Genomic DNA, 24,370 nt, shown 5'->3' with positions numbered 1-24,370 from the left:
AGTATTCAGAAACATATTCACACGTTAGTTTAACGTCTGTTGTAGGTAAAATGTTAGAATCCGTGATCAAGGAGAAAATAGCAAGGCATCTTGAGGAGAATTGTTTGATAGAGCAGACACAGCACAGTTTCGTTAAGGGGAAGTCGTGTCTGACAAATTTATTGGAGTTCTATGAGGATGTCAGCTATTTACCATTTATATAGATGATCTGGAGGAGGGAACCGAGTGTATGGTGTCGAAATTTGCTGATGACACCAAGATTGGTGGAACGGCAAATTGTGCGGAGGGTGTGGAGAGTCTGCAGAAGGATCTAGATAGGCTGGGCGAATGGGCCAGGAACTGGCAAATGGAATTTAATGTTGGCAAGTGTGAGGTTGTCCACTTTGGTAGGAATAATGGTAGGAAGGACTATTACTTACATGGCAAAAAACTGCAGCAGGCGACGATGCAGAGGGACCTCGGGGTCCTTGTGCATGAGTTGCAAAAACCCAGCCTGCAGGTGCAGCAGGTGGTCAGGAGGTCAGGAAGGCAAATGGGATGCTGGCCTTCAAACGAGGGGGATTGAATATAAAAGTAGGGAGGTCTTGCTGCAGCTGTATAGGGCACTGGTGAGGCCGCAGCTGGAGTACTGTGTGCAGTTTTGGTCGCCGCACTTATGCAAGGATATTTTGGCCTTGGAGGGAGTGCAGAGGAGGTTTACTAGGCTGATTTCGGAGTTGAGGGGCTTGAGCTATGAGGAGAGGCTGAATAAACTAGGCTTGTACTCGTTAGAGTTTAGAAGAATGAGGGGAGATCTCATTGAGACGTATAAGATGATGAATGGGATGGATAGGATAGAGGTGGAGAGGCTCTTCCCGTTCAGAAAGGACAGTAGGACTAGAGGGCACAGCCTCAAAATAAAGGGGGAGTGGTTTAGAACGGAGTTGAGGAGGAACTTCTTCACTCAAAGGGTGGTGAATCTCTGAAATTCTCTGCCCGTTGAAGTGGTGGAGGCTGCCTCGCTCAATATTTTTAAGACGCGGGTTGATAGGTTTTTGAAAGGCAAGGGGATTAAGGGTTATGGGGAGAGGGTGGGAATGTGGAACTGAGCCACGACAGATCAGCCATGATCTTATTGAATGGCGGGGCAGGCTCGAGGGGCTAGAAGGCCTACTCCAGCTCCTATTTCTTATGCATTGGTGAAAGTCAAGTGGTCTGTTGTGCAATCATAATATCTACTACCTAGAAGATCATGGGAACATATACACCTGCACGTTTCCCTTCAAGTCACAGTATCCTTACTTGGAGCCAAATTGCCATCCCCTCATTGTTGCTGGGTCAAAAATGTGGAACTTTCTTCCTAACACTGAAAGCAGGATTTTCTGGCTGCACTCTTTCCAATGCCAGAAAATCCAACCTGAGGTCAATGGACCTTTGCATGGTCCATGTCCTGCCTGTTACGATTCCCATGCTGGACGGGAAAATTTGGTGCGAGTGTATCTATACCACGAGTGGTAGCAGTTCAAAAAGGTTTCCTCAAAGGCAATCAGTCATGATCTCATTGAGTGTAGAATGGTTGATGGGCTGAATGACCTACTTCTGCTCCTATATTTAATGTTTTTATGGTCTTGTGGCTGTGCATAAACAATGGTCTTGCCAGGAGCACTCATATCCTGAGAATGAAGTTCTTCAAAAATAACTATAAAATTTATTGCAGTGAACTTTTCTCATTTCAGATCTGAATTTTAGTCACGTGCAATAGAATGAATTGAAGTTTACTACACATGGCCCTGCCTTCTTTTTCCTGTCTCTATTGCTGGACCCTGTTTTGAATCTTCACATTTGTTTCCAAATCAGATGACATTTGCAGGCAATTCTTCATAGTGTCCTGGCAGATTTTTATCCTTCAGTAAACATTGGCTTATCATCATGTTGATGTTTGTGAGATCTTGCAGTGCGCAAATTGAGAACCATGTTTCTTACATTGCAGTAGTGACTCAAAAGTTCTGTGATGTTCAGGGCTGTGAAAGGTACTGAACAATGCACATTCCTTCTTTCTTTCTGTGACCAATCAAGGTGGTTAAATGGTTGATTAGTATGCATTGCCCAAGTTAAGAAATGCAAAGCAACAGTTCTTGTGCCCATGCTCATTGAGGCTGAGGCACTGCCGCAGCTTAAAGACAGTGGGATTTAAACATGGATTTTTATCAGTGCCAGCAGCTGAGTGATTGGCTCAGAGCTTTCATATAAAAAATAAGCCTGTGAAAACCAAAAGCAAAGCATTTTTTTATGCATACATATGTATTATATTGTATGAAAGCCCACACATGCACCAAAGGGAAAAAAACTAGTTAATGAGAAGCCTAGGACTGTTGGAATGCCAGGGCAATTTCTGACAATCTTACCAAAGATAGGGAGCCTGGAGAATGGTGAGGATCTGGTTCAAAACAATGCCACTGCGCACATCAGCAAATTAGGTAGGATTTTAAACATAAAGGTAGTGATTGATTTTAAGAAAGATACAGCAAGGAACAGGTAAACCATTTGGGGCAAAATGTACACCAGCATTAGCTAACTATAATTTGGTTTATTGTCACATGTATTGGTATACAATGAAAAGTATTGTTTCTTACACGCTATACAGACAAAGCATACCATTCATGGAGTAATAGAGGAAAAGGAAAGGAGAGGGTGCAAAATGTAGAGTTACAGCCATAGCCAGGGTGTAGAGAAAGATCAATTTAATACAAGGTAGGTTCATTCAACAGTCAGACGGCAGCAGGGAAGAAGCTGTTCTCGAGTTGTTTCGTATGTGATCTCAGATTTTTGTATCTTTCTCATAATGGAAGGAGGAGGAAGAGAGCATGTCTGGGGTGCTTGGGATCCTTGACTGCTTTCTGAGGCAGTGGGTAGTGTAAACAGAGTCAATGGATGGGAGGCTGGTTTGCATATGGACTGAATTAATCATAAATTATATAACTTTTTGAATATTCTTATTACATTTTTTTGTCCATTATTAGTGATAGGATGAGAACATCTTTTTCATAGCCAGTTCTTACAATCTGGAATACAATATTTGCATGGTTGGTGGATGGAGATTAAATAGTAACTTTCAGAAGGGTATTGGATAAAAGGACAAGCTTTTAAAGGGTCAGTACCAAAAATTTCTACATCTGGCTCAAGTTACCATTCTTTGTGTGTAAGTGCTTATGTGTTTATTCAAGTTATTAGCTATATTGAGCATCTCATTGAGTTTAAACTAGTCACATCTGATACGTCCTCTCCAGCAGGACTCGTAGGTAGCAATCACAAACTGCAACACAGGGTTATTTTTGTTTCTCCGCTCCCTATGGAACCAATTGCATTTGGTTAATGTACTTCCATTGCATCGAAAAAATGTTGGAAGAAATATTGCTGATATACAGCAAACGGACAAGAACCATCTGCCTTACTTAATAAGTGCACTTTATGGAAACACAGACAAGTGAAATGGGTAAAGCAGCAATTCCTTCCCCACCACATGCCCTGAGGTGTCACAGATTTTCCGAGACGCTTGCATCCTACCACCTATGGAGGCTTTGCAGGCAAGCCTCATCCTGTCTTCATCTGATCACCAACTTACATTGAACTTCAGATTTTTCTTGTTGGAGTGGCTTCGTGCCATGACATGCAGCACACTGTTAACAAGGGCAGAGCCCATTTTAATATGGACTTCCATGAAGATTGCAATAATTATTAGGGTAGATTCTAACTGTGTGATAGGTGATGGTGAATCAGCAGCTTGTTTTATATCTCTTCCCTTTTTAATTTCCAATGAAAATCCACTTCAATTTTTAAAATGCATTTATCTAGTTTGCCCTTAAAGACAACTGTGCTAGGCATCTTAACTAAACTCCTCCATCCCCAATCTTTGAGAAATCAGCACTCAATTCCGGCTGTCTCAATTTTAATTGTTCTATGGTTGTCTTTGATTCTGCAATGCCTTCCAAAATCTCCTCATTTAAGACACTCTTTAGAACCATTTGTCTAATATCTTGCTGACAGCTGAGAGTCAGACTTTGTTTAATGCTCCAGTGAAGTGCCTTAGAATACTTTCCTACATTAAAGTTGTTATTTACATACAAGTTGTTGCTGTTATTATTCAATTCAAATCTTCTTCCGGGGAACGTTCTTCTATATCTGTCATTCTTTGAGGAAAACTCTTCCCATCTTTTATTTTTGATGTGCAAGGGAAATTCTGCGCAGTTTATTTATTGGAGATGATGGGGTGTGTCAGATAGTTCTATATTCTCAGGTATTAGATAACGTTGAACTAAGCAACAAAACAATTTTTTCTGAAACTTGTCTCTTGTGGTCTACATTGAAGAGTTTTTAAAGACTATTGTTAGCCTTGACCCAATGGCATTGCTCTCGCTCAAGTCAGAAGATTTTGGGTCCTAGTCCAAGGACTTAAATACTTAATCCACGCTGACACTTCCAATACAGTATGGAGGGAGTACTGCACTATCAGGGGTGCCATCTTCAAATGAGATGTTAAACTGAGGCCCAGTCTTGTTCCCTCAAATGGACGGAGAAGACCATATGGCAAATAGAGCAGGGGACGCTGCTGTCCTGGTCAATATTTATCACTGAACCAATGTCACTAAAACAGATTACTTGTTCATTTTTTTAAATTGCCATTTGTGGGAGCTTCCTATGCACAAATTGGCTAACATGATTGCTATTTTACAACAGCAGCTACATTTCACCAGTATTTCATTTACTTTGAGATAATCTTAATTTCTTTCTTTCTATAATGGTGGCCTAAAATGTAGATGTCCTACATTGCTTCAGGTTTGGAACGAGTGCACAATATCAGAAGCAGTTTCTTGTAGTGTCAGCATCCAAACAAGATCGTGCTTCCTCCATCTCCTTTACAGCCTATTTTATTTACTGAATGTGCACAAAATTCAAAATAGGAATGTCAATGCTCAGCTGTTTCTCAATTGCAATGTAAAAAAGGAGTCAAACTTTTTAATCACCCATGATACTGAAGAATTGTTTTTAAAGAAACAATTGAAGCAATGAAGTGAAATGAAAAAGGGAATGGTTAACTCTATTGAACCCAAAGTCCTTCCATTTACTGGTTGGTTTGTCTTTTTAATGGCCTTGAGAGTTTTGTGTATCTGCACCACCAGCTTCTGCTGCTCCTTTATTACATTTAGATCCCATTTACTAATTTCACATCTAATGTGAGTTTATTAATGTCTTCCTATAATTTGCCCAGATATCACTAACCCATTTGCTGCAGTCCCACCAAGTTTCAAATTGTACTTCAGATTCCCAATCACTAATGTAAAATTGTAAACAATGACAGTCCCAGCACTGATTCCTGTGAAACATCACTTTTTGCCAGAATTTTTGCCAGAATCCTTAACCTCTACTCTCTATTTTCTGGTTTCTAGCTAACTTTCTATCCATTCTTCTAATTGCTTCTGGGCTCCAGTAACTCTGATTGTCATCAAGAGTCTACTACATCTGAAAATTCAAATCTTGTTCAAGATTTTAAGGTTAATGTGCAGATTCAGTTGGCAGTTAGGAAGCAAATGCAATGTTAGTATTCAAAAAAACAAAGAACAAAAGAAAATTACGGCACAGGAACCGGCTCTTCGGCCCTCCAAGCCTGCATAGATCATGCTACCTGACTTAACTAAAACCCCCTACGCTTCCACTTCCCCCATCCCTCCATTCCCATCTCATTCATGTACTTGTCAAGATGCCCCTTAAAAGTCACTACCCGGCATCCGCTTCCACTACCTACCCTGGCAACGAGTTCCAAGCACCCACCATTCTGTGTAAAAAATCTGCCACGTACATCTTAAAACGAGCCCCTCACACTTTAAACTCCCTATGCCCCCTAGTAATTGTTCCACCCTGGGAAAAAGCTTCTGACCATCATGTGCTTCATGTTGTTAGTGTGCGCTTAAACTGGACCAGATGTTGGGCAACACGACAGCTCAGTGACTATCACTGTTTGCTGTGCAGACACATAGATTTGGGCCAGTGTCTGCGGGAGTTTGCACATTCTCCCCATGCTTGCGTGGGTTTTCTCCAAGTGCTCCGGTTTCCTCCCACACCCCAAAGATGTGCTATTAGGCTGTTTGGAGGTAATAAATTGTCCCTAAATTAGTTTCCCTCAATGTGGAATGCCATAATCATAGATAAGGGTCATGGGTGGAGGGGGGACTGGTAATGTTAAAATGGTGGCACAGGCTCGTTGGGCTGAGGGGCCTGTTTCCCAGGCTGTCTTTTTTTGTTCTTTGAAATCATGTTGAGAGGACTAGAATGCAAGAACAGGGATGTACTTCTGAGGTTCTATAAGGCCCTGGTCAGACCTCATTTGAAGTATTGTGAGCAGTTTTGAACCCCGTATCTAAGGAAGGATGTGTTGGTCTTGGCATGGGTCCAAAGGAAGTTCACAAGAATGATCCCTGGAATGAAGAGCTTGTTGTATGAGGAACATACGGTTGAGGACTCTGGGTCTGTACTTGTTAGCATTTAGAAGGAATTGGGGGGGTGGATTTTATTGAAACTTATAGGATATTGTGAGACCTGGATAGAGTGGATGTGGAGAAGATGTTTCCACTAGTAGGAAAAACTAGAACTAGAGGGCACAACCTCAGGCTAAAGGGATGATCCTTTAAACCAGAAATGAGGAGGAATTTCTTCAGCCAGAGAGTGGTGAATCTGTGGAACTCTTTGCTGCAGACGACTGTGGAGGCCAGGTCATTGATTGTCTTTAAGACAGAGATAGATAAGTTCTTGATTAATATGGGAGTCAGGGGTTATGGGAAACAGCAGGAGAATGGGGATGAGAAAAATACCAGCCATGATTGAATGGCGGAGCAAACTCAATGAGCCGAGTGACCTAATTCTGCTCCTGTCTTACGATCTTAAATATATTGCACCGATTACGTTACCCTCATCTACTCTTTTTGTTACTTAGATCATAAGATTCAAAGAATTTAATATGGTTTGTCAAACCTGACCTTGAAATTTGTGTTGACTACTCTTACATTTTTGCTTAAAGATTTCATTACATTTCCTATGTTATGCTAACTGGTTTATCTCTCCCAGAATTGTTCCATGTCCAAAATTAAATATTCTCCTTGATTCTCCAGAGCTGCATGAGGTAGATGAAGCACATGCTAACTTCAGTTTTTGTAGCTAGCCTTTTCCTGAAATAGGTCACTGGCCTGGTGCAAGAGGCTATCGCTTTAGAGACACTACGCCACATCAAGCATGGCAGGTGGCAAGGCCAGAAGTACAAGGAAAAGGTGCAGAATATAGGATGTAGTTCAACAAAACTGAACTACAGAAAGCAGAAAGACATCAATAAAATATTGCCAAACTATTACAGACAGCAAGAGCATTAGTATGGCATATAGGACAACAGTGGTTAGCACTGCTGCCTCGCAACACCAGAGACCTGGTTCCATTCCAGCCTTGGGTAACAATGTGTGGAGTTTGCACCTTTTCCCTGTGTTCACATGGGATTCCTCTGGGTGTTGTGTTTTCCTCCCACAGTCCAAAGATGTGCAAGTTAGGATGATCGGCCATGTTAAATTGCCCCTTAGTGTCAGGGGAATTAGCAGGGTAAATACATGGGAGTAGGGGAAAGCGCATGGGTAGGGTTGTTGTTGGTTCAAATTTGATGGGCTGAATGGCTTCTTTCTGCCCTGTAGAGATTCCATGATTAATATAAATGAATGGGATATTTATAGTAAGCTCCTATAAGTAACGTATGCCAATGATCAGAAAATCTGGGGTGTTCGTCATGTTAGTTAAGGGATCAATATTCAGGATCATTTTCATCTTCATCCCGTCTCAAAGAACATTGAAGACAACAAATTACTTTGAAGTGCATCTTTTCAGTTTCTAATGAGTATGCTCAGAATGTCAACACTATTTTCATCAAGATGTGGATTGCAATAATGTCTAATATATTTCATCTATTACTTAATCTAATAGTTTAAATGGAGTATCAATTCTGTTTGAATTTGTTTTAAAATGTTGATCTTGGATTATTTTTTCTTGAAAAATTCAGCAAAACGCTACAAACTTTTCTCTTTTCATGAACTCTCCCCTTATGGATTTTCATTGACATGGCGTATTTCCTCAGTTTCTTTGTGTCAGTAGCCAACAAAAAGTACACCCACTAAATTACAATGGAAAGAAGATTCTCTTACAAATATAGTTGGCAAAAATGCTTTTTTGGACAATCTTATAAAATTGAAATTTGTATGAAAATGAGCAGCCTGTGTTCATGCCTGGAGTTTAATGGGCAATGGTAGAACAAGAATACTTAAACTACATCGAATTTACAGCACAGAGGGAGGCCATTTGGCCCATCAAACTTCACTGATAACATCCCACTCAGGTCCCATCCCCGTAACCCCACACATTTACATTCCTAATTCCCTGGACACTAAGGGACAATTTAGCATAGCCAGTCAAACTAACGTCCACATCTTTGGACTGTGGGAGGAAACCAGATTACCTAGAGGAAACCCATGCAGCATAGGGAGAATGTGCAAACTCTACAAAGATAGTCACCTGAGGCCAAAATTGAACTCACGTCCCTGGCGCTGTGAAGCAGCAGTACTAACAACTGTGCCACTCCTCATCCCACTGACAAGAATATTCTTGTAATATGCACATCAGAAACACAGCGGTCTGTGTTTTCCATACTTACAGTGAACATTATGTTTATCTCTAATTGAATATTTTGTAACTCAAGGTTTACTCACAGGCTGATGCACCTTAAATGGAGCATAACAATAGTCTGTTTACTCTAAATATACTCCACAGAAACAACAACTTGCAATCTCTTAAAATGTGAGCATGGTGAAACAAAATATATCATTGAGCCAAAAGGGAGATGTTAGATCTGGTGACCAAAAATTTGGTTAAAGGGATAGGTTTCAACCTGTGGAAACATCACCATCAGTGCATCATCCACTACTCTACGCTCAATTAGCTTGTCTCTGAGCTTGAACAATAGTTAATTGATCAGCTCCGTGCTGATTTATAGAATCCATAGAATCTCTACAGTGCAGAAGGAGGCCCTTCAGCCCATTGAGTCTGAACAAACAGCAATTCCATCCAGGCCCTATTCCTGCAATCCCATATACTACTAATCCCCCTAACACCAGGGTCAATTAGACTGTGGGAGGAAACCCACACAGACAGAGAGAATGTGCAAACTCCACACAGTGACCAGAGGCCGAAATTGAACCGAAGTCCCTGATGTTGTGAAGCAGCAGCTAACCAATGTGCCACCTTTCCTTTGTCCTTGTACATCTTGGGTAGCTCAGTTGGTAGATTATAGGACTTTTAATGCCAATCATTGTTGATACGTCCACAGGTCGATGTGATGCAACTAATGTACAGGTGAAAGAGAGTTGGCATGCTTTTCCTTTTGTGTGCTGGCTTGCATCTATATTTCAGCTTACACCATTAGGTAGCAGCAATGTAAGCCAAACATGTAAATTTCTTCCTGAACAGCATCTCCATTGGTAAGTCCTTAGCTATGCCTCCTCATGGCTACAAACAGAAACTGGGGCCCTCCTGGCCCCAGTCCGAAGATTCAGAGGAACAAGGGGAGATTTGCCCCCCAAAACCTGCAGATATGAAGCATGCAGACTCATTGGTATTTGGACATGTCCTAGCACCCATGATCCAAACTCCCAGTCATGGGAGCTCCAAGGTGGACTGATGTTTATATGTGTCATCTTTCTGGTAACTCCTGCAACCAAGCCAATGTCAAATGCAGTGATTGCATTCCTTTGGGCTCAGCTGAGAAGGTCAAGAGAGAGATGTAATGCTTGGGAAGCCCAAGGTCTTCATAAATTTTGACTAGGCTTGCACTCTGGAGAGGATGCTCCAGTTTTGCTGCAGAGTTTTGACACAAAACAGGAGACATCAGATACAAGGGATGATCGCAACTCAGTGGGTATAGAGAATAGATGCTATTAGCTGTCTCCAATTGTAGGAAGAACCATGATGACCCACTGATCCATCACCAACCAACTTAAGTCAGGTAGTACCCTACTAGTAAGGTGCTGACCTCCCATTGTCCATCTCCTCCAATGAGTGTCTGGAGTTTAAACTCTGCATAACAACTGGAGGAAATCTATCACACCAGGCAAACAACAAATCCATAGAATCCCTACTGTGCAGAAGGAGGCCCATTGATCATGCTCTGAAAGAGCACTCTACTTAGGTCCACTCTCCTGCTCATTATCCCTGTAACCCCATACATTGGTTATGATCAATCCACCTAACCTGCACATCTTTGAACTGTGGGAGGAAACCCATACAGATACAGGGAGAATGTGCAAATGCCACACCGTCACCTGAGGCCAGAATTGAACTTGGGTCCCTAGCACTGTGAAACAGCAGTGCTAAGCCACCATATTGCCCTATAAAAAGATAGAAGATGCCAACTCTGATTGGCAAGCTGCAATGATGGGACCATGGGATTGACAGATGACAGATGGATCTGATCATCACAAGATGTGACTCTCTGAACAGCATTTTCAACACACATACAGCTGCCACAACACTGATGATATAGATCACTCCTTACTGTGCATTAGGGTAAGGATGAAGCTTTTTATTCAAAGCTGAAATTTTTTCCTCATAACAATATCATGGGAAGGCTGTGGCACAATGGCGTGGTCACCTGAGCTTAATCCAGAGACCCAGTTTCAAATCCCACCATGGCAATTGGTAAAATTTGAATTCAATAAAAATCTGGAATTAAAAAGCCTACTGACATGAAACCATTATTGATCGTCGTAAAAACCCATCTGGGGTTTACTAATGTCCTTTAAGGAAGGAAATCTGCCGTCCTTATCCAGGTCTGGCCTACATGTGACTCCAAACCCACAGCAATGTGGTTGACTCAGGGATGGGCAATAAATGCTGGCCCAGCCAACAAAGCGCACAAATTAAAAAAACCACCGACCCAAATACAAGCCAACAGCTCTTCAACTCGATTGAAAAGTTGCTCTACAGCATTCCCACTCAAGTGCAGAAGCAAAATTAAACATGCTTTAAGATACAATCAATAAAGATGCACTCTCAACATATGGGAAGCAACAGCGGAAAATGCTGACTGACTCAAGGCATTCACTGTAATGGAAGCAGTCATTGAAGCCAACTGGTCTGTTGCCATTAATTACAAGAGAGATCCAATTGAGGAAACTCTGTATACGCTAAGAGCCACAATGTGAAGTCCAACAGATTGCTAGGTCTGTAAATGACTATTCATTATAATGTTGCCAGAAATTCAAATATCCTTTGACACAGGGAGAGTAAGTCATGTATGAATGGATCAAAAAGGCCCATTAGCAATTAAAATAGCTCCATTGAAAACATCGGCAGTGGAGGCCATCACTGTCTGCAACAAACATTGAAAATATAGGTGGAACACAAGTGAGAACACTGTCACTGAGGAAGCTCTAGGTAGCTTTTCACCCTTGGCAATTTGGATCCTCCTTTGCTGAATTTACTGCTTTCATACCCTTCCTCAATCTCTGCTTCCATATAGTCTTGATGTGGGTATGCCGACGTTGGACTGGCGTAAACACAGTGAAAAGTCTGACAACACCAGGTTTTAGTCCAACCTATTTATTTGATAATATACTCACAAGCTTTTGGGGTTAGCCCCTTCGTCAGGTGAATGGAGAGTTCTGGCCTCAGACAGAGCATATAAAGCACAGACAGTTTAGAGATTACTGATTAGAATGCGAATCCTTACACCTAATCTGCTGTTCAAGACCTGAAGTGGCTGATAATGTGAGTGGAAGGAGCACTGATCACAGTTTAAAGAGATGTGTATTGTCTCCAGACAGTACAGTAAGTGAGGTTTTGCAAACGCAGGCAAGTCACGGGGGTTACAGATAGTGCGGCATGAACCCAAGATCCCTGTTGAGACCGTCCTCATGTGTGCGGAACTTGGCTATCAGTCTCTGTTCAGCGACTCTGCGCTGTCGTGTGTCGTGAAGGCCGCCTTGGAGAATGCTTACCCGAAGGTCAGAGGCTGAATGCCCGTGACCACTGAAGTGTTCGCCAACAGGAAGGGAACAGTCTTGCCTGGTGACTGTCGAGCGATGCCCTCATAAGAACAGGATATGGTGCTCGACTCATAGATCGGCAGTTCCGATGCGCCACAGCGAAAAACCGCACCAATCTCCTCAGAAGGCAAACACGGGACACAGTGGACAGAGTACCCTTCGTCGTCCAGTACTTCCCCGGAGCGGAGAAGCTACGACATCTTCTCTGGAGTCTTCAACATATCATTGATGAAGACGAACATCTCGCCAGGGCTATCCCCACACCCCCACTTCTTGCTTTCAGACAACCACACAACCTCAAACAGACCATTGTTCGCAGCAAACTACCCAGCCTTCAGGAGAACAGTGACCACAATACCACACAACCCTGCCACAGCAACCTCTGCAAGACATGCCGGATCATCGACATGGATACCATCATCACACGTGAGAATACCATCCACCAGGTACATGGTAAATACTCTTGCAACTCGGCCAACATTGTCTACCTGATACAAGAAAGGATGTCCCAAAGCATGGTACATTGGGGAGACCATGCAGACGCTACGACAACGGATGAATGAACATCGCTCGACAGTCACCAGGCAAGACTGTTCCCTTCCTGTTGGCGAACACTTCAGTGGTCACGGGCATTCAGCCTCTGACCTTCGGGTAAGCATTCTCCAAGGCAGCCTTCACGACACACAACAGCGCAGAGTCGCTGAACAGAGACTGATAGCCAAGTTCCACACACATGAGGACGGTCTCAACAGGGATCTTGGGTTCATGTCGCACTATCTGTAACCCCCGTGACTTGCCTGGGTTTGCAAAACCTCACTTACTGTACTGTCTGGAGACAATACACATCTCTTTAAACTGTGATCAGTGCTCCTTCCACTCACATTATCAGCCACTTCAGGTCTTGAACAGCAGGTTAGGTGTAAGGATTCGCATTCTAATCAGTAATCTCTAAACTGTCTGTGCTTTATATGCTCTGTCTGAGGCCAGAACTCTCCATTCACCTGACGGAGGGGCTAACCCCGAAAGCTTGTGAGTATATTATCAAATAAATAGGTTGGACTAAAACCTGGTGTTGTCAGACTTTTCACTCCATATAATCTCTCATATCATATTCATGGTCACCTCCTTGACCTTGCCATCACATGCGCTTTTGGTATTCCCATCATATCAGGGACGATCGCTAACCCATTCCCACCATCTGTGGGAATGCCGGCTGAAGATCTGGAAGTCACAGATCTCACTGGCGATATCGCAATTGTGGCTCTTCACAATTGCCTTGCTGGCAACATCATCAGGTTGACATCCCTGATTTAAAACATTTCCATATATTTTAATATTATTAACATGTCCCCTCATCAGGTATTGATCCCCCCCGCCTCCATGAATGTTGGCATGATTTACAACAGGTTCACCAGACATGAACCCACAGTGGCCTGGCAATGCCCCTGGCACAGGTTGGCACCATGCTTGTGCCATCCTGACAATGCCAATTTGTGATGTGGAGATGCTGGTGTTGGACTGGGGTAAACATAATAAGATGTCTCACTACACCATGTTGAAGTTGGCCAAATTTCCTTCTATCCCACACCTCCTTATCTTCATGAGCCTACCTTCGTCCACACACTTAGTTAACTCCTCAAAGAATTCAATCAAATTTGCGAGGCAGGACTTACCCCACAAAACCATGCTGACTATCCCAGATTAAACTGAATCTTTCCAAATGGTCATAAATCCTATCTCTCAGGACCCTTTCCATTAACTTACCAACCACTGAAGAAAAACTAACTGGCCTATAATTACCAGGGTCATTCCTATTTCCTTTCTTGAAAAGAGGAACAATATTTGCCACTCTCCAGTCCTCTGGATCTATCCCTGTGGAAAGTGAGGGCCCAAAGATCAAAGCTAAAGCCTCTGCAATCTCATCCCTTTCCTCCCAAAGTATCCTAGGATGTGTCCCATCTGGCCCAGGGGACTTATCCACCCTCAGGTTTTTCAAAATTGCTAATACATCTACCTCCTCCATCCTATCAGCCTGTATCACGCACTCCTCCTCAAAAATATGCCCCCTCTCCTTAGTGAACCCTGAAGAAAAGTATTCATTCAACGCCTCACCTATCTCTTCTGACTCCACGCACAAGTTCCCACTACTATCCTTGACTGGCCCTAACCTCACCTTGGTCATTCTTTTTTTCCCCCTCACATACCAGTAAAAAGCCTTAGGGTTTTCTTTTATCCGACCCACCAAGGACTTCTCATGCCCCCTCCTAGCTCTAAGCCCTTTCTTTAATTCATTCCTAGCTACCTTGTAGCCCTCAAGTGACCCAACTGAACCTTGTTTTCTCACCCTTACATACGCTTCCTTTTTCCTCTTAACAAGACATTCAACCTCCTTTGTGAGCCATGGCTCCCTCACTCGGCCATTTCCTCCCTGCCTGCCAGGGACATACCTATCAAGGACATGCAGTATTTGTTCCTTGAAAAAGCTCCACTTTTTGTTTGTGCTGGCAACATCATCAGGTTGACATCCCTGATTTAAAACATTTCCATATATTTTAATATTATTAACGTGTCCCATCATCAGGTATTGATCCCCCCCCTCCACAAATGTTGGCATGATTTACAACAGGTTCCCAGACATGAACCCGCAGTGGCTAATAAAGAGATGTGTATTGTGTCTCCAGACAGGACAGTTAGTGAGATAGTAATCTTGATTACCTGTAAAGACTCACACTCCACCATTATTTTGTAAATTGAGTTTGTGTCTTAAAGTGAGTTTGTGAATAGAACTCCCACTCACCTGACAAAGGAGCCACAAGCGCTCCAAAAACTACTGGATTTTGCTACCAAATAAACCTGTTGGACTTTAACCTGGTGTTGTGAGACTTCGTACAATGCCAGTTTGTGCCAAGGAGCAGGCCCCAATGGGAGCCTCATGGAGGGGAGACAGGATTCATTTGTATGTGGTGGTGGGCTGAAGTGGACTGGGGAGCTGGGGATATCAGCAATTGCTGGTTGTGATGGAGGGGGGAAACTGGGTGCAAGCTCTGATTGTTTGGGGGGGGGGGGTGGTGGCGGAAGGGAAGAGGCCGGTGATCAGGGGTGGGGCGGGGGGGGAACGACTGGAGTTGAATACAAGCTCCAATGCTAAGGTCCCCAAACAGAAACAGTTACCTAAATAACAGTATAATTGAGGGCTGTAGAAATGCTACACTTCATAAAAGGAAAGAACGAGTTATGTTGATTCCTGAAGTTTGAAGTAACAAAAAAAGGGAAATACTATAACTGTCCCCCAACACTCAGAGGCAGTTGGCCAATGCACACCTCACAGCCAGGAGGCTAAAATCCTTTCCCCAGTCAAGGAGTCCCATAACATATTTTACTTCTGAGATGCTGTAGCGTTGCACATAAGTTTCAGGGCCAAGGCGTTGCAGGAAATTTTCATAAGCCTATGTATCTTTGCTGGACAAGGAAAAGATGTTTCCCAGAATTGATCATTAGCTCTGTATTGCATAGTAACTATAAAACTGGATTTAACTTCTAGATTTATTTAATTAATTTATTTTATCATTGCTTTGAGAAAGGGAACGTAAATATATTTTGGAATAAGAGATGGGAAAATGGTGGTGTAATGCTAATATCGCTGGACTAGTAATCCAGAAGTTCAGCCTAATGCTCCTAGGGACATAGGTTCAAACCTCACCACAATGTTTGGTGGGAGGTCAGGTGTATCGAAGAGATTTGATATGCTGTAGGGCTTCTTCTGCACTGTATGATTCTATAATTTCTGCATAAACTGTGTTTGTGTTTAGTTATTTGTGTACTCAGTGTGAGTATAGTAGTCTTTGGTATGTTTAATTTTTTTGAAGTTTATAAACATTTAATTATTTATGACAACTGGACTGGTTCCTCATTTGAGTTTCACATGATTCCCCACAATATTGCAAAAAAACACTATACACCATCACGAAGTGGTGTTTCAAGTTGGGATACCCTTGCAGATAACATCAGTTTGGTTTTTGACACACATACAGATTCAAAATAACAACATTAGATTTACTGAGGGAGCTGTTGCCTGTACAGAGTACAAAATAAAACTAAAGCAGGAGCCTGTGAAACATCCCAATGACAACACCATCAAATCAGGTGACAAAGCAATCTTAAAGCAATCATTTAAGTATATAACATCTCTAATTTGTCGTCAGGACCACAGAAATAGAGATGTTATACATCGGATCAATGGTAATCTAAACACAGTATTATGCTCCATTAATCATTGCATAGCATCAGTAAGAAAGTCAATTAGAAGGGCATCTATTCTTCTTTGTCTCATACAGCATTCTGGAATTTGACCCTAAGAGTATGATTTGGAATGTCAGCAGACACTTCTATTCTTGGAACTAATTCTGCATTATTCTCAAGTAATGTAGTAAATGTGCAATCAGCAGGCAACCCAGATTAAACTAAGTCTTTCACTGTAATATTCACAACACTAGCGCCGAAAGAATTTGGTATTTCTGGAGATGATTCTGAGAAATCATTTCAAGATAACAACATTTGGCTAGCATGGTCACGCCAAACTAGTTCATCTTCAGTATGAACAGTGTAAGGCATGGATTTTATGTGCCAAATACCATTTATTTTGAGAAAGTCCTCAAACTCTTGAAGTAAACTGTCAACCATTATTGCGAACAATCTGTTCTGCTTGACCAAATCTTGCAATGATCTTGTCAAGTTTTTCAATGGTTTGTTTAGATGCAGTAAATAATAATTTCTGGCCAATCTGAGTGTGTAACCCTCAAACAGACCAAAAAAATCTACATGCAATCATTGCCACAGCACTTTTAGGCCATTCCCAAAGTGCAAGGAGACAACGATTATTTGTACACAGGATTGACACTTTCTCACATTTTTTCCTAATCTGGATATGCAGATCTGGGCACCCAAAATAACTGTCAAGTACTTCATCTGGAGGATACCTGGATGTACTGCATGCAGCTATTCAAGAACCCCACCACGCAGACTAGGAGGAATAATAACTCAGCTTGTATTCCTGAGTCTAGCCCAGCTTGGTCACATGAATTTCTTATCAATCTAATTAAACCCCAAGTTTGAAACAAATTTACCACAAATAATTTACTTATCCTAGAAAGGATCTAAATTGCATTATATTCATTGGACATGGCATTTCTAAAATAGTGCCAATCTTTTTAGGTGCTTTATGTAGGCCTTTACTACCAATAATGTGACCCAAATACTGAGCTGATGTCTGGAAAAAAGTCACTTTTCTTTCTTGATACACAAACCACGTGCTTGAAGACATTCCAATGTTGCTTCTAAATTATTCCAATGCTCCTGTTCACTGGACACTATAATCAGAATATCATTCAGGTAACATTGTACACCAGAAAGACCACTTAAAATTGGATCTATCAATCTTTGGTATTGGGTTGATGTGAATGCTATTCCAAAGGGCAACCTTTTATAACAAAAAGACCTTTGAGTAATGATGGTAAGCAATGGTCGAGATTCAGCAGCTACATTCATCTGTAAAAATCTGTTTGTGAAAGATCAATCGTTTGACTTTCTAATGGCATGATCTCTTCTGTATATGTTCTTAAAAGCACATTAGTTGGTTTTAAAGGAAGATAATTAAGCATTTGTTGGTATGTAGTCTCAGGAATTAATGTAAGAGCAGCACAAGTATCCACCTCCATCCTAATATGTTGTCTACTTCACTTCAGAATCACTAAGAATCTAAGTGATCTACCCTGCATGGATAAGACATTCAGTTGGAACTCCATCATATTTCTGGACATTCTTTGTTTCACAGTCATAATTCTGTTCTTCCATGTTGTAAATTCTTTTGTAGAATACAACTTGTTCTTCTTGAAGGTACCCAAATTCCTTATCTGAATATTCTTCAGTGGGAGCTAGATTAGGTCCAGCCCAACAAGATTTTGCCACAATTGTTGCATTGACTATCCTTGCTCCAGAATTCATTCATGAATGGCACATCTGTGACATGTTTGTTGCTGTTTTGACTTCTTACAGGCTGTTCCAAATTCTTGCACCAAACTGTGAAGTCTCTTCAGCAGTCTGTTCCATCACCATCGCTATTTCTACTACTGTCTTTAAAGTCAAAGAATGTTCAGTAAGCGATCTTCTTTGTATAACTTCATTCTGTACATCACAAACAAGACAATCTTGAAGATTATCTTCTAATGACTCACCAAACTCAATGTTGCACCTTTTTAAGGTTGCCACAAACTGAGCAACGCTTTTGCCTTCTAAATGATTCCTTCAGTGGAACTTTTCACTATAATCAGTGGCTGTGAAAAGAAATGCTCTTCAAGGATCTGTCAAATCATCATAGGTTTTAATTCCTGGTTTTGCTGGATGAACCAAACTCCAGAGCAAATTGAAAGTTTTATTTCCTATTGAACTGAGAAAAGCTGGTATGAGCAGCTTGTATGCAATTTTATTCTCTTGTACAAAGTACTGAAAATGCCTTGCATCGGAACTCCATGATTCTTATTTAAAAAGACCCATGGTGCCTACTTAACGAGAGGATACGAGGCCAGGTAGCTAGGTGGATTGAGAACTGGTTGGGAAATAGGAGACAGAGGGTAGTTGTGGAGGGTACCTTGTCGGGCTGGAGGCCAGTGACCAGTGGTGTGCCGCAGGGCTCGGTACTGGGACCTCTCCTCTTTGTAGTCTACATAAATGACTTAGAAGAGGGAGTAGGTGGTGTGATCAGCAAATTTGCTGATGACACCAAGATGGCAGGGTTGGCGGGTACAGAACTGGATTGTCAGGTGATACAACAGGATATAGATAGGTTGGTGCAGTGGGCAGATAGGTGGCAGATGGCATTTAATCCTGACAAATGCGAGGTGATGCATTTTGGAAGGAATAATGCAGAGAGGAGCTATGTGATAAAAGGTAGGCCGATTAGGAGTATAGACGTACAGAGAGACCTGGGAGTGCAGGTCCACAAATCCATGAAGGTTGCATCACAAGTGGAGAACGTTGTTAGGAAGGCTTATGGGATGTTAGCCTTTATAGGAAGGGGCTTAGAGTATAAAAGCTGCCGTCTAATGCTTCAGTTATACAGAATGTTGGTTAGACCGCATTTGGAGTACTGCGTCCAGTTCTGGTCACCTTATTACCGGAAGGACGTGGAGTCTCTGGAAAGGGTGCAGAGGAGGTTTACCAGGATGTTGCCTGGCATGGGGGGACTGGGTTACGAGGAGAGACTGAAGAGACTGGGGCTATTCTCCTTGGAAAGAAGGAGATTGAGAGGGGACATGATAGAGGTATATAAGATACTGAAGGGAATAGATAGAGTTAATAGTGAGAGACTGCTCCCTAGACTGGGTACGAACACAAGAGGTCATCACTTAAGGGTGAGGGGGGGAGGTATAATTTGGAGGTAAGAGGAAGGTTCTTTACACAGAGAGTTGTGGGGGTCTGGAATGCGCTACCGAGTAGGGTGGTGGAGGCAGGCACGTTGGACTCGTTTAAGATGCAGTTAGATAGGCACATGAGTGAAACGAGAATGGAGGGATATGGTAGGGGCTATTAAATAGGGTTAAACCTCGGGAGACACCGGAAGGGCAGGCTGTATGATTAATATGTTTTGTCTTTATTCCACAGGTGGAGGTCCACCTCGTGTCAAGCGAGGGGCATGCACACGGCGGGTCGTGCGTGGGCTGCTCTTGGAAGTCCAGGAGTGGCCTAGTACTTCATGTCGGTGTGTGTGCTTGATCCTGGACCGATAGACGGGCTCCACAACAGCTCAGTGACTAGCACTGCTAGCTGTGCAGATACATGGATTTGGGCCTGTGTCTGTGGGAGTTTGCGCATTCTCCCTGTGGTTGCGTGGGTTTCCTCCAGGCGCTCCGGTTTCCTCCCACACCCCAAAGATGTGCTCTTAGGCTAATTGGTTTCCACCAAATTAACACTATTTCTTCCCTGAATCTGACTGAGTAGGGTCCCATTCGTAGACATGCAGGGTAGAATAGGTGTAGGGCGATGCGGCGGCGCGGGCTCGTTGGGCCGAAGGGCCTGTTTCCCGTGCTGGGTTGTTCTTTGTTTTGTTTAACCTGCAATTTCTCTTGCAGGCACTAGCAACTCGAGACTGCTCAATACACTTTTTTTTCAAAGAAACTGTTTTCCCAGTATTCCCCCTTTTATCCTGGAGACGTTTTTTTTTCAAAGGCCCCATCCATACAGCAGAGAACCCTTTTCTTTCAAAATATACCAAATACTGACTGGAATCCATCCCTTTTCTGATCAGAAAAATCCCCTCTGTTAAAACCACACAGAGCTGCTATCCTTTTTCAACTGTGTCTCCTACTTTGCCCACAACACTTGTGCGGACCCTACCTGTTCTACCTGATTCTTTTTCCAGCAGGAAATGCATTTTTCCCTCTTCTTTTTTCCTAAGTAGTCTTCCTTCACTAGCAGTTCAATCTTTGAAAGCAAAATACCGCAGTTGCTGGAATCTGAAATCAAAAGAGAAAATGCTGGAAAATCTCACTAGGTCTGGCAGCATCTGTAGGGAGAGAAAAGAGCTGACGTTGAGTCCAGATGACCCTTTGCTGAGATTTTCCAATATTTTCTCTTTTGACTTCAATCTTTAATCTGTTGATGATTTTCTCCAGCCTTCTAATAAGACCATAAAAAACAGAAACAAGGATAGGACATTTGGTCCCTCAACCTATTCTGCCATTCAATAAAATCACGGCTGATCAAACATTCCTCACATCCACTATCCTGTTCTTTCTCCGCAACTGTTGATTGCCTTCCTGATCAAAAACCTATCTCAGCATCAAGTATCCACAATGATTCTGCCCCCACAGCTCCCTCTGGCAAGGAATTCCAAAGACTGTCAATCCTCAGAGAAGTATATCTACAGTCTCTGAGCTTGTTAAGACTTCCTCCTTCTCAAACAACATTCAAGTTAAATAAATCTACAAGTCAGATCTAGCTTACAGTTACCATAGTACAAGGCGTGAGAAAAGTCTTTTCCAGGTCCAGTGAAGATATTTAAACTTCCTTCACAAATGTTTCTGCACTGCCTTGGCTCCAAGAATTAGATGCTGGCCTAGCCTCCTGGCTGAAAGTCATGACTGGCCTCTCAAGCTTTTAAATGTAAACTGGTCTGAGTTGGTTTGCAGGTGCAACAGGTAATTAAGAAGGCAAATGGAATTTTGTCCTTCATTGCTAGAGGGATGGAGTTTAAAAACAGGGAGTTAGTGTTGCAGCTGTACAGGGTGCTGGCGAGGCCACATCTGGAGTACTGCTTACAATTTTGGTCTCCTTACTTGAAAAAGGATATACTAGCACTGGAGGGGGTGCAGAGGGGATTCACTAGGTTGATTCCAGAGTTGAGAGGGTTGGCTTATGAGGAGAGACTGAGTAAACTAGAGCTATACTCATTAGAATTCAGAAGAATGAGGGGAGATCTGATAGAAACATACAAGATTATGAAGGTAATAGATAAGATAGAAGCAGGGAAGTTGATCCCACTGGCGGGTGAAACCAGAACTAGGGGGCATAGCCTCAAAATAAGGGGAAGCAGATTTAGGACTGAGTCGAGGAGGAACTTCTTCACAAAAAAAGTTGCAAATCTGTGGAATTCCCTGTCCGTGAAACAGTTGAGGCTACCTCATTGAATGGTTTTTTAAGGCAAGAATAGATAAATTTTTGAATAAAGGAATTAAGGGTTATGGGGACAGCCGGGTAGGTGGAGCTGAGCCCACAAAAAGATCAGCCATGATCTTATTGAACAGTGGAGCAGGCCCAAAGGGTCAGATGGGCTACACTTGCTCCTAGTTCTTATGTTCTATGTGAAGTTTCCTACCAATAGGGTGATTTACACCTTATTCCATTTAGATGCCTGTTAATCCCGTTACAGGGAAAATCACATCTTTTGAATGCTGGCTCCTGCCTCATGAGGCAGTTTTCTACCTGTTGCTGGATAGATTGCATCCTGCCATGCCTTGTTAAATTCTTGTTACTGCTGTGACGAGGCAGATGCATTATATATCCCTTACTTTTCAAAAATGAAACAAATAAATTTGAAAGACATTTCATTTCTCAACTTTTTAAATTAATTCTACCTGATTAAACATTACAAAACCTAACAGCATGCATTAGCTTAGAAGATATCCTAGAGAATGTTCACCCACTGTTCCCAAAAGACTCTTTTGAGACTCAATTACGTTCTCTCTCCCAGCCACATTAAAGATTTTTTAAGTTAAATAGTTACAACAGTAAACTTCAATCGGAATAACCAGGGTTCCAATCTCAAAATTTCTCCAGAAATTTCAAAGGGTATGTTATTCATATGTATGATTGTCTCTGCTGGGTTTGCTGGCAACGTAAATCTTGAAATGTTGCAACACCAGTATATCTCTTTCTCAAAAGGTCAAATTCTCCTCGTGGTGACTATTTAACTTCCTTGAGAAATACTCCACTGGCTTCTCAAGGACAAGTTCATCGTCTTGCAATAACATGGCTCCGATACCAACGTTGTTAGCATCCATTGCCAGTTTAAACTGTTTGTCATAATTATGTGCTGCTAACACTGGGTTTGTCATCAACACAATTTTTTAAAACGGATGAATGCTGTTTGGCTGCCCTTGTCCAGTTAAGGTGCTTGTTCTACTTTAAGAGCTCTGTGAGTGGTGCTACCACACTGAAATTTGATATAAACTTACTGTACAACCCGCTCATGCTAGAAACCTGGAAATCTTTTTTCTGGCGATGAGTTCTGGGGAGTCTCAAATGGCTTGTACTTTTACATCTCATGTCATCATTTTACCATGTCCTACTACATGTCCCAGATATGAAATTTGGGCCTTAGCAAAATTGCTTTTTATTGGATTTATCACAAGATTGACTGCTTCAAAGCAGCCAGACATTTCCTCTAGTTGGTGCAGATGTTCTTCTCAACTTTGGCTTAACAACTAAATCAACATATACAGCAGTGACACAATCCTTCAATCACTTTGTTTGTGAGTCTCTGAAAAGTTGTGGGGACGTTCTTCATCTTGAATGACATAACTTTGAATTACTAAAGTCCTTGTGGCATCACAAAGGGGAAACACGGTGGCACAGTGGTTAACACTGCTGCCTTAGAGTGCCAGGGACCCAGGTTCAAGTCCTACTCTGTGTAAAAAATCTGCCTCGTTCATCTCATTTGAACCTTGCCCCTTAATCCCTTGAAGAGCATAGGGAGTGTAGGAGTAGAGTTAAGAGAGAAATCAGAAGGACAAAAAGGAGACACAAGATTGTTTTGGCAGATAAGGCTTCTACAAATACATAAAGGGCAAAAGAGTAACAAGGAAGAGAGTAGGGCCTCTTAAGAATCAACAAGGTCATTTATGTGCAGATCCACAAGACACGGGGGAGATTCTAAATGAATATTTCTCATCAGTATTTACTGTTGAGAAAAGCATGGATGTTAGGGAACTTGGGGAAATAAATAGTGATGTCTTGAGCAGTGCACATATTACAGAGAAGGAGGTGCTAGAAGTCTTAAAATGCATCAAGGAAGATAAATCCCCAGTACCTGAAGAAGTGTCCCAGGACATTGTGGGAGGAAATTACGGGTCCCCTAGCCAAGATATTTGAATCAATTGTCATGGGTGAGGTGCCTGAAGATTGGAGAGTGGCAAATATTGTGCCTTTGTTTAAAAAGGGCTGCAGGGAACTACAGGCCAGTAAGCGTCACGTCTGTGGTGGGTAAATTGTTGGAACGTATTTTGAGAGACGATCAACAGATGTTTAGAGACACAAGCACTGATTAGGGACAGTCAGCATGGTTTTGAGTGGAAAATCATGTCTCTCAAATTTGACTGAGTTTTTTGAAGGGGTAACTGAGAAGACATGTGAGGGCAGTGCAGTTGATGTTGTCTACATGGACTTTAGCAAGGCCTTTGACAAGAAATCGCATGATAGGTTGATGCACAAGGTTAAATCTCACTTGATCCAGGATGAGGTATCTAAATGGATACAAAATTGGCTTTGTGACAGAAGCCAGAGGTTGGATGTAGAGAATTGTTTTTCAAACTGGAGGCCTGTGACCAACCCCTCAGGGATCAGTGCTAGATTCACTGTTATTTGTCATTTATATTAATAATTTGGATGAGAATATAGAAGGCATGGTTAATAAGTTTGCAGATGACACCAAGATTGGTGGCATAGTAGACAGTGAAGACAGTTATCTCCAATTGCAATGGGATCTTGACAATTGGGCC

Source organism: Carcharhinus amblyrhynchos, chromosome 14 (assembly GCF_965287045.1).
Source record: "Carcharhinus amblyrhynchos chromosome 14, sCarAmb.v2.hapA, whole genome shotgun sequence".
Taxonomy (NCBI): Eukaryota; Metazoa; Chordata; class Chondrichthyes; order Carcharhiniformes; family Carcharhinidae; genus Carcharhinus; species Carcharhinus amblyrhynchos.
The sequence above is the reverse complement of the archived record's forward strand: the minus strand, read 5'-3'. Positions refer to the sequence as shown.